This window comes from Peromyscus maniculatus, chromosome 21 (genome assembly GCF_049852395.1).
Source record: "Peromyscus maniculatus bairdii isolate BWxNUB_F1_BW_parent chromosome 21, HU_Pman_BW_mat_3.1, whole genome shotgun sequence".
NCBI classification, from domain to species: domain Eukaryota; kingdom Metazoa; phylum Chordata; class Mammalia; order Rodentia; family Cricetidae; genus Peromyscus; species Peromyscus maniculatus.
In genome coordinates, this window is record NC_134872.1 from 49,631,788 (window position 1) to 49,644,466 (window position 12,679).

Genomic DNA, 12,679 nt, shown 5'->3' on the forward strand with positions numbered 1-12,679 from the left:
GAGCTCCAAGTCAAGCAAGAGACTTCTGTCTCAATAAACAAAGTGAGCAATCAAGGAAGACAATCACACCGACTTTGGGCTCCTGTATATATGCACACATTGTGCACACATACCTGTGTGCACACATGAACCCCCCCCCACACACACACATCATACATATGTTAAAAAAAAGAAAGAAAGCCCAAGGTGGATGATGCCTAAGAAATAACCCAAGATTATCTTCAATGTTTCCACATACAAGCACACATGCATATACATATGCATCTGTATACACACACATGCACATATATGCACCTGTACACATGTGCCTGTGTACACATGCACCTGTGTACACATATATACATATGTACACACACTCTTGTACACACATGCACCTGTCCATATACCTGCATACACAAATGCAGTTGTACACACGGGAGCACATAGGCATGAAGATTCTCTGACAATTAGACTTGTCTACTCTCCTCTCACCTGAATCAGAACCTCTCTACGGCACGCTCTGTACCAGCAATCATGGTTGTATAGTTTAATGTGTACCAAAAGAATTAGATTGAGACAGGGCAAAGGCCATGAAGGACTGTCTCCTTCTGCTGGTTGTTTTTCTTGTTGCTGAGGCCAATGCACGACGAGAAAATACTTAAGAGAGGAAGGCTCACTTGGGTTCATGGTCCGAGGAGACAGTCCATCATGGTAGGGAAGACATGGCAGCTGGGGGGTGGCGGGAAGGACTGGTCACGCTGTGTCTGAAGTCAGGAAACAGAGAGTGAAGAATGCTGGAGCTCAGCTGGACCCCCATGTTCTTCCTTTTGTTCAGTCTGGAACAGCAGCTCATGGGATGATCCCACCCGCATGAGTCTTCCCTTCTCAGTGAAACCTCGCTCATAGACACACCCGGAAGTGTTTCTCCCAGATGAGTCCAAATCCAGTCAAGTTGACAAGGAATCTGAACCCTCACACTTGTCAATGGTGAAAGGCATTCCGTGATAAAGACCCAGGCAATACCACAGGGCAGTGGTGGCACACGCCTTTAATCCCAACACTTGGGAAACACAGCCAGGCGGATCTCTGTGTGTTTGAGGCCAGCCTGGGCTACAGAGTGAGATCCAGGACAGGCACCAAAACTACACAGAGAAACCCTGTCTCAAAAAAAAAAAAAAGAAAGAAAGAAAGAAAGAAAGAAAGAAAGAAAGAAAGAAAGAAAGAAAGAAAGAAAGAAAGAAAAAAAGACACAGGTGATACAAAGAACCTAAAACCCCAAAACAAAACGATCCGGAATACTCAGGGCTGAGGCAAATTCAGTAACATACTGAAGCTCTTAGGGGATAGCCTCAAGTCTGCAGTGGGAAATTCAACAAGACCAATTTCTGCTTATGGAGATTGGTGCAGGGCTGGAGAGAAGGCTCAGGGGTAAGACACTGTAGCTAGAGTTTTCCTGCCTTGCTCACAGTCAGGACAAATCTTTGTCACCCACCAGTCCCACAGCCGCTCAGACCCAACCAAGTAAACACAGAAACTTATATTGCTTACAAACTGTATGGCCGTGGCAGGCTTCTTGTTAACTGTTCTTATAGCTTAAATTAATCCATTTCCATAAATCTATACCTTGCCACGTGGCTCGTGGCTTACCAGCATCTTTTCATGCTGCTTGTCATGGCGGCGGCTGGCAGTGACTCCTATTCCCTTCCTGTTCTCTCCATTCTCCTCTCTCTTAGTCTCGCCTATACTTCCTGCCTGGCCACTGACCAATCAGTGTTTTATTTATTGACCAATCAGAGTAATTTGACATACAGACCATCCCACAGCAAGACACTGGCTTTGCAAGTATGATACCCGAGTTCAAATACTCAGCACCCAGATAAAAAGGTGGGCATGGCCGCACACGCCTATAACCCCAGCAGCAGGAAGCAGAGACAGGCAGATCTCAAAAGCGCACTGGCTGGCCAGCCTACCAAACACAGTCAGCTTGTGGTTCCATGAGTAACCCTGTCTCAAGATGTAAAATGACGGAGAAAGACACCTGATGTCATGCTCTGGCCTGTGCATGCATCAGTGTGTCCAACTGCACACTCATATACGTGCAACACACACACTAAAATAAAAATAAATAATAGATAAGATTGATTATTATATGCATACTTTTAACCAGAACTTTCACCAGGGACCTAATAAGACAGTAAAGAATTTGTGGACCATGACCAAGACTTAGATACTAAGAATGGTGTTTGAGGTCTCTCCGTGACACCAATATGTTCTCACATTAGGAGGGGTCAGTCAGCCCATTGCCCACAGAGCAGAACGGCTCTCTGGCAGAACTCCAGCCTACCAAAGTGGAACTTAGTGCAGCACCTCTCTCGGAGCAAGGACTCCAAAAAAGGCTGCACCCTACAAGCTAAAGGTGAGCCAGAAAGACTTTCCATTTAACCCCTGAAACAGAAGCAGGAGATCTGTTCCATGGGTGCTTAGGAAGCCTGACAGACACAAATGTAGCTCTTCTCTGACAGAAGTTGACAACATCAGAGGCATCAAGTTATTTCTTCCAATGTATACTTGCAACATCCAACTCATCCTAAAATAAGCACACATAGGAGTCAGGTAACAGTGGATTGAAAACATCAGAAACAGTGTGTGATGAGCTGCAGAGGTCCCGTGAAAGTTACCAGCAAAGAGTGAAGCTGTGTTCAAAGAGATTGCCGTGGCTACTGTTGCTACATAACGGATGACCCCCTCGACTTAGCCAGGCGAAACCAGCAATTTTGGTGTCTCGTGATTTTATGGAACAGTCCAGGGAAGGCTTGACTGGACAGTTGACATTTCAGGTCTCTTACGAATTGAGAGATCAGCTAGGGCTGGCTAGCTGAGAGAGCCTCATCCTGTGCCTGGCCGTGGGGCTGGCTGCTGCCTGCAGCAGCTCTCTGTGGTCTCTCTGTAGTCTCCAAGCAGCTCGCCGTCTTCCACGGCAGGTGGCTTCCCTCAGAGTGAGAGAGCTAGCAGAGTCTGGTTGAAGATGCATAGCCTGTCTGAGTGTTCAGACAGCACAGGGCTCCGTTTGTGCGGCGTTCTCTTGAGCACAGGAAGTAACGGGGGCCAGCCCAGACTCAAGGGGAGCAATTAGAGACTTCCTACCTCTCAGTCAAAGCAGTACAAAACCTTGGAGCCTGAATTCAAAGCTTCTATTGAGATTAAAAAAAAAAAAAAAAAAAAAAAAAAGCTTCTATTGTTTAAAAAAAAAAAAAAAGTTCCTGTGAAGGGGCTGAGGAGATGCTCCGTGGAAAAGACGCTTGCCACACAAGATGAGGACAGGAGTTTGGAGTCCCAGAACCCATGTAAGTACTAGGTGGGCATGGTGTTCCCCTGCAATTCCAGAACTTGGTTAGCAGAGACGGGGGTTTCCCCGGAGCAAGCTAGACTAGCCTTATCAGTGAGCTCCGAGTTCAGCAAGAGACCTACCGCAGTAAGTTAGATGGAGAATGATCAAGGAAGACTCCAGATGTCAACCTCTGGCCTATGCACACGCGTGCATGTGTACACACACACACACACACACACACACACACACACACACACACACACACATGCATAAATTAATAAACAAAAGAAAATCCCAGCACAGGTCTAGCATGGAGTCACACCTGTAATCTTGGCACTTGGAAGGCTGAGGCAGGAGGATCATGAGTTCAAGGCTAGTCTGGGATGCATAGCTCAAACTCCCCTGCTCTAGCCCCCCCTACCCCCCCCATACCCCCGCCCCTACCACCCAACGAAGGAAAAAAAGGAAAAGGAAACGCTTGCAGACCGATGGCATCTTCTGAACAAAGAACTGCTCTCAGTTCTGTCGACAGGAAGCAGCCCACCCTCCAGGTAGAGTTCAACCATCCAACCACGAGATGCCATGCACACTGTCACGATGGCCAGCTCTGTGAGAAGTGACATGGAGGGACCACCCTGCTGCAGCCACCGGCACCCCTCCTCAGGTCTCTGTCCCCCATAGAGGTGCCTAGGTAACTATGCGGAAAGATCAAGAGCTTCTGTTTTAATGGATTGGTTAGATCTGTAAGATGACGGGTTTCATTATAACACTTGCATGCATGGGATCACTGTACGTGGCTCCTACCCTCCCCCCAACATTACTCTTACTATTCCTCTTTCTGCCTCCAGAAAGTTCTCTGCTTCCATGCTATGCACGCGTGTATCTACACGTCACATATATTAAACAAAGTCTACATATAAAGACCTGATACTCACCTTTCTTTATCCCCCGCCTCTATTCCTCTCTCTTGTGGAGAAGCCCATGGGGAAAGGAAAGGCTATAGGGAACAGGGAGGCCACCACCCCAATTATCCCATTCTACTTTCACACCATGTGTGACATCGTTTTGTTGTTCTTGAGGCCGAATAAAACCCCGTTGCATATAAACCACATTTCCTTCATCCATTCGTTCATCAGCTGGTGAACACCTAGGCTGGCTCCGTGCCTTGGCTTCTGTGAATGGTGCCGCAATCGTCAGCGTTGTGAGGTACCGCTGCCCTGAGCTGCCTATCGTTCCTACTGCCGTGTGCTCGGGAGCGGTGTGGCTGCGCCATGCTGTTCTTCTATCTTTAGTTCTTTGAGGACTCGGCGGGCTACACCAGCTCACATCCTCACCAGCAGTGAATGAGGGAACCGGAAAAGCACCGAGTGGCAGAATTCAAAGCAGTCTCAGCGCTCACACATGTCTGCTCCCCGGCACTCACACACGCCTGCTCCCCGGCGCACTGCTAGAGTGAAAGACCCCCAGGCAGGGAGAAGATGGCTGCAACGTGAGCTCGCTCGGGATTAAAGTTTAAAATGGTTATGACACTCGTGCCAATCTATAAAATGGGGGATTCGGTGGAGGGTGGCACAGATATGAATAGACATTATACAAAAGAGGAAGTCTGCGGAGGGCGTACACAGGGTCTCCTCTTGTGGCTTGAGCTTCCCTGGAATTTACTATGTAAACTTAAGTTGGCTTCAGATTTGCAGCAACACCCCTGCCTCTGCCTCCCAAGTGCTGGGACTATACTATGGGTGTGAGCCACCACAGAAGAGACCCTAATTAGCAATGTTGAATGAAGACAATAGGCGACAGAGAATCGCAGCAGAGCAGAGCATAAGCTATGTAAAATATAAAACATACAGAACGCATGACCACCCACATGCAGAGGAGATGTGTATTTTAAGAGACACTTCGAACACATAGATAAGAGCCTAGGCCTGGTTCTAGGAGGGGAGGGAAATACGAAAGTGGGAAACAGTAAAGGAGATGGGTGGGGAGATGGCTCGGTCTATAGAGGTCTTGTCGCATGAGCATGAGGGCCTGAGTTCAGATCCCCAGCACCCAGGTAAAGAGCCAGATGTGGCAGTGAGCATCTATAATCCCCACCTCTGGGGAGGCAGAGACAAGAGGCTCCTTGGAGTTCACTGGCCAGCCAGCCTAGCGGATTCAGTGAGCTGAGGGCTCAGGGAGAAGCTCCGACTCGAAAAATAAGGTGGGAAAGACACCTGTCGTTACCCTCTGGCTTTCACATGCATGTGCACACGTGTGAACGCACTCATGTGAACACACTCATGTGAATGCACTCATGTGAATGCACATATGCACAGACCTACATGAACATATACCACACATATACCATAATAAACAAATAAATGAAGTGAAAAACAGTGTCACTGTAGGTGACAGTGACAGTGTCCTGTGAAGCAAGGAGTAGAATTCACTGGAGTTTTTGCCTTTGAGGTAAAATTAGATACAGAAAGCAGACTTCCCGATCAAATACAGAGATTCAACTTCACCTGGGCTGGAGTGAGCCCAAAACATGGCTCCCGGTGCTTCTGCTAGTGCCCTCTGCAGCATCCTAGACAACCTTGAGTACACCTGGTGACGGAAGAATATTCTTGTACTAACGAGCCATTCTCCTTAGCAAGGCCATCCTAGGTCAGGACTCACCATCGACCCAAGTCCTGCCCTTTGGAGGACTTACACTAACCAGGCCGCTGCCGCTTCCCCACGCCAGCCCGCCAGTGGCCCTCCGTGATCTCCGTGCTTGCCTAGCTTTCTCCCCAACACAGCTCCTATTCTAGTCAAACTGTCCCCTGAGATTGGGTCCAACTACCAGGGTTCCTTTCCAGATACGAGTTCCCCTTGTCTGGGCATAGCCTAGCCAATTCTAACATATGACAAGAAAGATGCACACCTCCTTAAGCCAGAGGTTTATGATTCTGTTAGTATAACCTTGTAACACAGGTTTTGTTGTTTTCAACCGAGTGATCATACCTTTTTTAACTAGGACTGTTATGCAGGATGCTCTGTCCATACAGAGAGGAGGGGAGAGAGAGAATACATACATATCAAAAGATGTATCAGTAAAACAAGGCCTGAGCAGCACCTGGCCCCTAATCCACCTCCCCACCCCCCCCCCCCCCGCGCCACCCCCACCCCCACCACCACCCCCACCACCCCCCACCCCCACCCCCGTTGTCTGGGTATGGACAGAACTGTTATAAGAGAAACAGATCCTTGTGTCAGATGCAGGGCCACACATGTCCCCGTCAGCCTCATTCCTTACATGGGTCCCGTAGCCTTCTGCTGTGGAGACTTCCAAAATATTTAACCTGCCCCCCACTGGTGGACATTCAGGGTGCTCCCTGCTGTTTGCGGCATTCACAGCCACCAGGGCTCTCTTGCCCGCCAGCCTTCTCCGTCCTTGTCCCAGCATTCAGAGCCTGGTGACTTCTTGTCACCCAGGAGCTGGGCTCCTCACCTCTGCTGCTGCTGCTGCCTCTTGTCGCTTTGGCCCATTGTTGCCGGCACACTGGCCTTGTTTGGAGACTCCATCGTGCTACTGGGTCTGTTCCTGTCAGCTGCGGGTCACCAGCAAACACAGGGAGGAAGCCCCTGCCTCCCCATTCACACCACTGATAAAAATCTCAAGCAATATAAAAGCTAATGAAAGGTCTCTGAGGAATTTCAGGCGTCCATTCATCTGTCACCGGGGAGGTGACACAGGAACCAGCCTACTACAATATTCCTGACTCTTCCAGGTCCAAGCCCAGATTTCCAGCCTGGGTGAGGAAGACCAGAGGCCTGCTGACTTACCATCTGATGTTAGTGACACCATCCGGAATGGCTGCAGGGGAAAGCCCCGGCCCCGTGACCAGCAAAGCTGGATCCGGTCCTGCCCACACCAGCTGCTGTTGCAGGGCAAACACTTCCAGAGAGGAAATTTCCGGTGTGCACCAGAAATGGTACTTTCTAGCAACGGCAGCCCCAGGAAGGACCCAGTTCCTCTTTTCCAGAACTAATCCTTGGACCTTCTTCTCTCTCTCTCTCTCTCTCTCTCTCTCTCTCTCTCTCTCTCTCTCTCTCTCTCTCTCTCTCTCTCCTTTCTTCCTTTTCTCTCTTCTCCTCTCTTCACTTGGTTGTCGTCCCCCCCCTTAGAGAAAGAGTTAGAATTACTTCCTTACTTGTTTCCCTAGCTGAGAGGGCTAAGGCAAGAATATCACTCTGCTCTTCATCCTCCAAGTCCCGATTCCGGTTACACCAGCCACACTATGGGCCGAACCAACCATGCACCAGCATTTGACAAACACTGCCCGATTTTCCCTGCTCACTTTCAATGTGGGGCCTGTCCCAGGTGCCCTGTGCCACCCTCTTGGCTGGCCATGACAGGTAAGGCTCCACTGCCCAGTGTCCTGACCCTCTGGGCTCTCCTTAACTTCCAAGGCTCAAAACCGTGGGTTCTCCTTTCCCTGCGTAACTGCTTCCCTGGAGGCCAGCTACTAGGTCCACCTCCCTTAGCATATGGCTCATACGACCAGTCACCCCAGCTGCTGTTGACGGGCAAGAACCCCAGTCGGCTTTCTTTCTTAAATATTAATATTAAATATTGTGGTCACAGCCAGGGTAGAGCCTGTGTTGGTTTTAGTATCAAATGCATAACGGCAGACCCCAAGGGACCTTAGTGAGAGCCAGCCTGCCTGCCTGGGTTCTCTCTGCTGCCCTACAGCCCACCCTTCTCCCCAGCTGCTTCCTACTACCCCGCTGCCCCGGCTGACTAGCTTCTAGAAGGCATTGGTGGCGGGAAGAGCCACACCCAGCCGCGAGAAGCTCTTCCATCGTGGTTCTTCCCTGGAGAACTCTGATGCAAGGTCAGATCTTCAGACAGAGGAAAGTGGGTGCCTCCAGACACAGGGGGACTGTGCAGTCCGTGTGCGCATGTGCGAGGAGAGGCAAGAGGAGGCTTCAGGGATGGGGTGGTACAGCCCACTTCCTCCCAGTAACTGTGCAGGTGGAAGTGTATACTAGTCCAGAGAGAAGAGTTGAAGCCTGGAGTGAGCCAGGCTAGCTGCATGCACGGCCCAGGCTAGGAGAGATTCAGAATTCTTCCTCTGTGCACATGGGTCCCCCAGATCTGTCTTCTGCAGGTAGGAGAAATGTTCCCAACCAGATTGGACTGTCTGGCCCACCCAGGCTTCTCGCACCTCTCCCCCGTGGCCTGAACAGACAGCCAGGGCATCAGCAGCACACAGGGGCTACTGCGTCTTGCCGACAATCTTGCTGGCCTGTGCTCCCGTTTCTTGTCTCCCTTACCCCAGTACCCCAACTGTCCTCTGTAGAGCAGGGCTGCCGTTTGACTTAGGACTTGAGTTCGCAGGAGGTGGGGTGCCCAGGGTGAGCTCAGAGGGTGCTGAGCAAGGGCAAAAGGGGCTCCCCACCCTGGGAAGGGCACCCTTGTCCCTTCCTCTGGTTCAGGGGTTCCATTTGGCATCCGATGGGATTGTGTCAGTGGAGCCTGTGGTACGTGGTTAGGATGGCGCCTGACTTGCAGTCTGTGCTTGGTAATGGTGATGCGCCACCAGAGGTGGTGGCTGTGTCAGTACTGTGACTTCACTCTGTACACAGATTATATATATTGAGATTGATACTGTTAGAAAATGCTGTACATATATTTCTAATCTTGTTCAGGATATTGTACCTATACAGTCCGTTTAACAATGTAATGCAATTTGCTAACCCTTGGATGTTATTATTACCAATTATTAGGATGTAAAGAAATGAAAGTTAGTAGTTAGACGTTACAATTGAACTTGTAGTCATATTAGGTATGTTTTCAAGGTCAAGCAGAGATACATTTTAGATACACAGGTCATCTTCAAACCCTTCAGATATTTACAGAATATGGCATTTAAATGTTTTAATAACTTAGATTTTTTTTCTTTTTTTATTACTATGAGACATGTCGGCTCCTGGCAGTACCAATCTACTTCAGAGAAGATATGGGCTTTGAAGAAACTGCATATGGAGTTAACTTTCATTGTGGCAAAAGTTAGCCAGTGTGCAACAAAGTGCCCGCCCTCGCATTGACTGCTGACAGTATGCTATCCAAAATGGACAAACAGGACACAAAACAAAGGACTACTTATCCTTGCCAAGACAAGTGTGGTTGCAGCTTTGGCAAAAAGGTGTCCTCGGAGGCCAGGACAATATGGCACCATCACTGAAGTGGCTTTGCAATCTGGAAAAGGTACAGTGCCCCTTTCTTTGAAGGCAGCTGAACAGGCAGTGGACCGATGGCTCCTGGTGGCAGTGGAACAGCAGCTGAAACAGTAATTCTTGAAAGAGTAACTAAGCTGACAGAGTCTAACCTCTCAATGGTAGATTGGCATTTAATAAAGGAGATGAAGCCACCCGCAAGCTGAGAAGAATGGGATGTGGAGAAGAATGGGATGCTGAGATGAAGCCATCCACAAGCCGAGAAGAATAGGCAGCTGAATTCGAAAAACACCAGCAATTTCCAGAATTTAAAATCCTGAATCACGACAGGACACAGGTGGAATTCAGGTGTATCTGGTACATGGACTGCTCTCACCCAATGTGAGGTTGAACTGTTGACCTTGTGTACATCCTACTTCACAAATGAGTCTGTCAGATGCGCTAAGCCTATAGGCCGAAGATGATGCCCCAACAGTGTGGAGAAATCTCAGGTGACTGTCAAGGCAGCTGGCTGTTTCTGTCAACACTCAATTTTTTGGAAGTCGCTTGTTTACACTTCCTGTTTTACTAGGTAATATTATTTCCTTCTTGGGTCTCTGAGGGAGTTGAAGATTAGATAGTTGTAACAATTTTCCTTATTAAGAAATTCAGATCAAAAATTTCATTATTTATTCTATTTTGATGAGTCTAATACAAAATTTAAATACAATATAGAAAAATTCAATCCAATGTAAAATATTTAAAACAAGTAACTCCCTTTTAAAAGTATTCAATAATCTACCATTTATCTTATATCCATATTCTCTCTTTTTTCTTTTTTGAGTAGATTCAAAAGTCTGACTTTTATTTTATCATTTCTGTATCTTCTCTCTTTTTTTAAGTCTACCTTTTATCTTGTTATTTCTATATCTTCCCTTTTTTCTTTTCAGAGTAGATTTAATAATCTACCCTTTTATTCTATTATTTCTATCTTTTTTCAGAGTAAATTCAATAATCTACCTCTTATCTATATCCTCTTTTTTCTTTTCCTTTTTTTAAAAACAAGAACCCTGTATCTAATCTCCTTTGTTTAGCACTTTTTTTTTTACCATAAACAATTAACAACTTGTAACCAACTATCATAAACAATGACAATATCCGGGCTGGAGAGATGGCTCAGAGGTTAAGAGCACCAACTGCTCTTCCAGAGGTCCTGAGTTCAGTTCCCAGCAACCACATGGTGGCTCACAACCATCTGTAATGAGATTTGGCACCCTCTTCTGTATACATAAATAAATAAATCTTTTTAAAAAAAAAAAAAACAATGACAATATCCATAACTCAAATGACCAAAAACTACCCACCCCACCTCTTGGGAATGTGGGCATCGTTTTCTTAAAATTACTTCCTGCTTTCTGGGGGTGAAGACATCTTTAGGGAATCCTGAAAAGAAAATTTTTGGGTTAATTGTCAAGTCCTGGGAGAGTTAGCTGTATCATTTGTCCAGTCTCTGCATAATGGGAAAGTGCAGGGCTTGTCTCAAGTCCTTGATGGAGTAGTCTATGAATCTGGATCATCTCAGTTAGCCATCTCAAAATTGTCCTGAGCAGTTTGTAGTCCAAACCCGATCTTTCAGTGGTGTTATCAGCTTAATAGCTTTATTATCGGCCATGTGGAATCATCACTGTGGGATCCCATCGTCCTTTTGAAGATTTCAAAGTTGCTGTTAGGCGTGGTCATGGTTCCCTGCAGAAATTTTTTTCCTTTTTCCTTTTGTCTTCGTGTGTGTGTGTGTGTGTGTGTGTGTGTGTGTGTGTGTGTGTGTGTGTGTGTGTGTCCTCTGTGGTTTGGAGCAATCACAGTCTGATAAATGTCTGTCTCGCAGAACCATGAATGTTCTTCCCTAGAAGAGAATATCTTCACAGCAATTTCTCTCCAACATTTGCCTCACCGAACTCCTCCAAACTGACCTTTGCTGATGTTTTCTTGTAACATGATGGTCCTGGTGCTTGTTCTCTGAACAAGCAGTGGTAAACCTTTCATCCCTGGTAACAGTGTTGCTGCTGACATCAAGATGAGAAGCAGATGGCAACTCGGAGTAGCAGCTGCCGCCTCCATGGTCCCATCGCCACTGTTTGTAGCTCAACTCCAGCCGCAGCTTCTCCTTAGCAAGCCACCTAGGCTGGCATCAAACTTGAGATCCTCCTGCCTCTGCCTCCTTCAGCAAATCCTACCAGCATGCACCACCACAACTGGCAACATGTAGCTCGGGTCTGAGCTGGGGCCTGTAAGGCCACAGGCAAGTAGCTTTTTCATGAATTCTTGCCCCATGTTGGGCGCCAGGTGTAACATGAATCTAAAAAGGTCTTATTAATAAAAACAAACCCGGAGCCAGGTATTGGGGTGAATGCTGAAAGATCAGAGAGACAGAACAAGCCACAGTTAACCTCACCTCACCAACTTCTCAGCCCATCCTGTTTCCTCAGATGGAAAGCCTCTGAGTCCTCATTCAAATGGATCTCAGCTGAACTGCTGCTAAAAGCTAAAAGCTTAAAAAGGCTAAAGTTCCTGGTCCTCATGCCTTTATATCTTTCTGCTTCCTGCCATCACTTCATGGGATTAAACGTGTGTGTGCCATCATTTTTCTGGCCTCTATGTCTATCTAGTGGCTGTTCTGTTCTCTGACCCCAGATAAGTTAATTAAGGTGCACAATATATTGGGGGACACAATATCACAACTCTGGGACCACATCCTCCCACTACCTGGAGCGGCGTTTCCTGGCACTGACTGAGGCTGGCATCACTCAGCCAAAGCCCACCAGGCCATTGCATTTCAGAGTGGGGAGCTCCCCTCAAAGTGGTGGCTTCAGATGTGGCTCAGGACAGGGCCACATGTGTTGGGGACAATGGATCCCATGGTTCCAACCACAGATATGTCACCCAGGAACCGGCAGAGGTACTCTGAGTGGAGAAGGTGGGGCCTCCGTGGTCCTGCTGCCCCCTCCCTGACTTTCTGTGGATGGTTTTCCAAACACTCCTGCCTGGTTCCCAGGTTGAGGGCCAGTGAGGACCAGGATCTGCAAGCAATACTCATTCATTTTCTCTTTCTTTCCTTCTTCCTTGGTCCCTCTCTTTCTTCCTCTTCTTTCTCTTCATCCTGCTGCCCCCCTTCCCCTGGCCAGTCTGTCA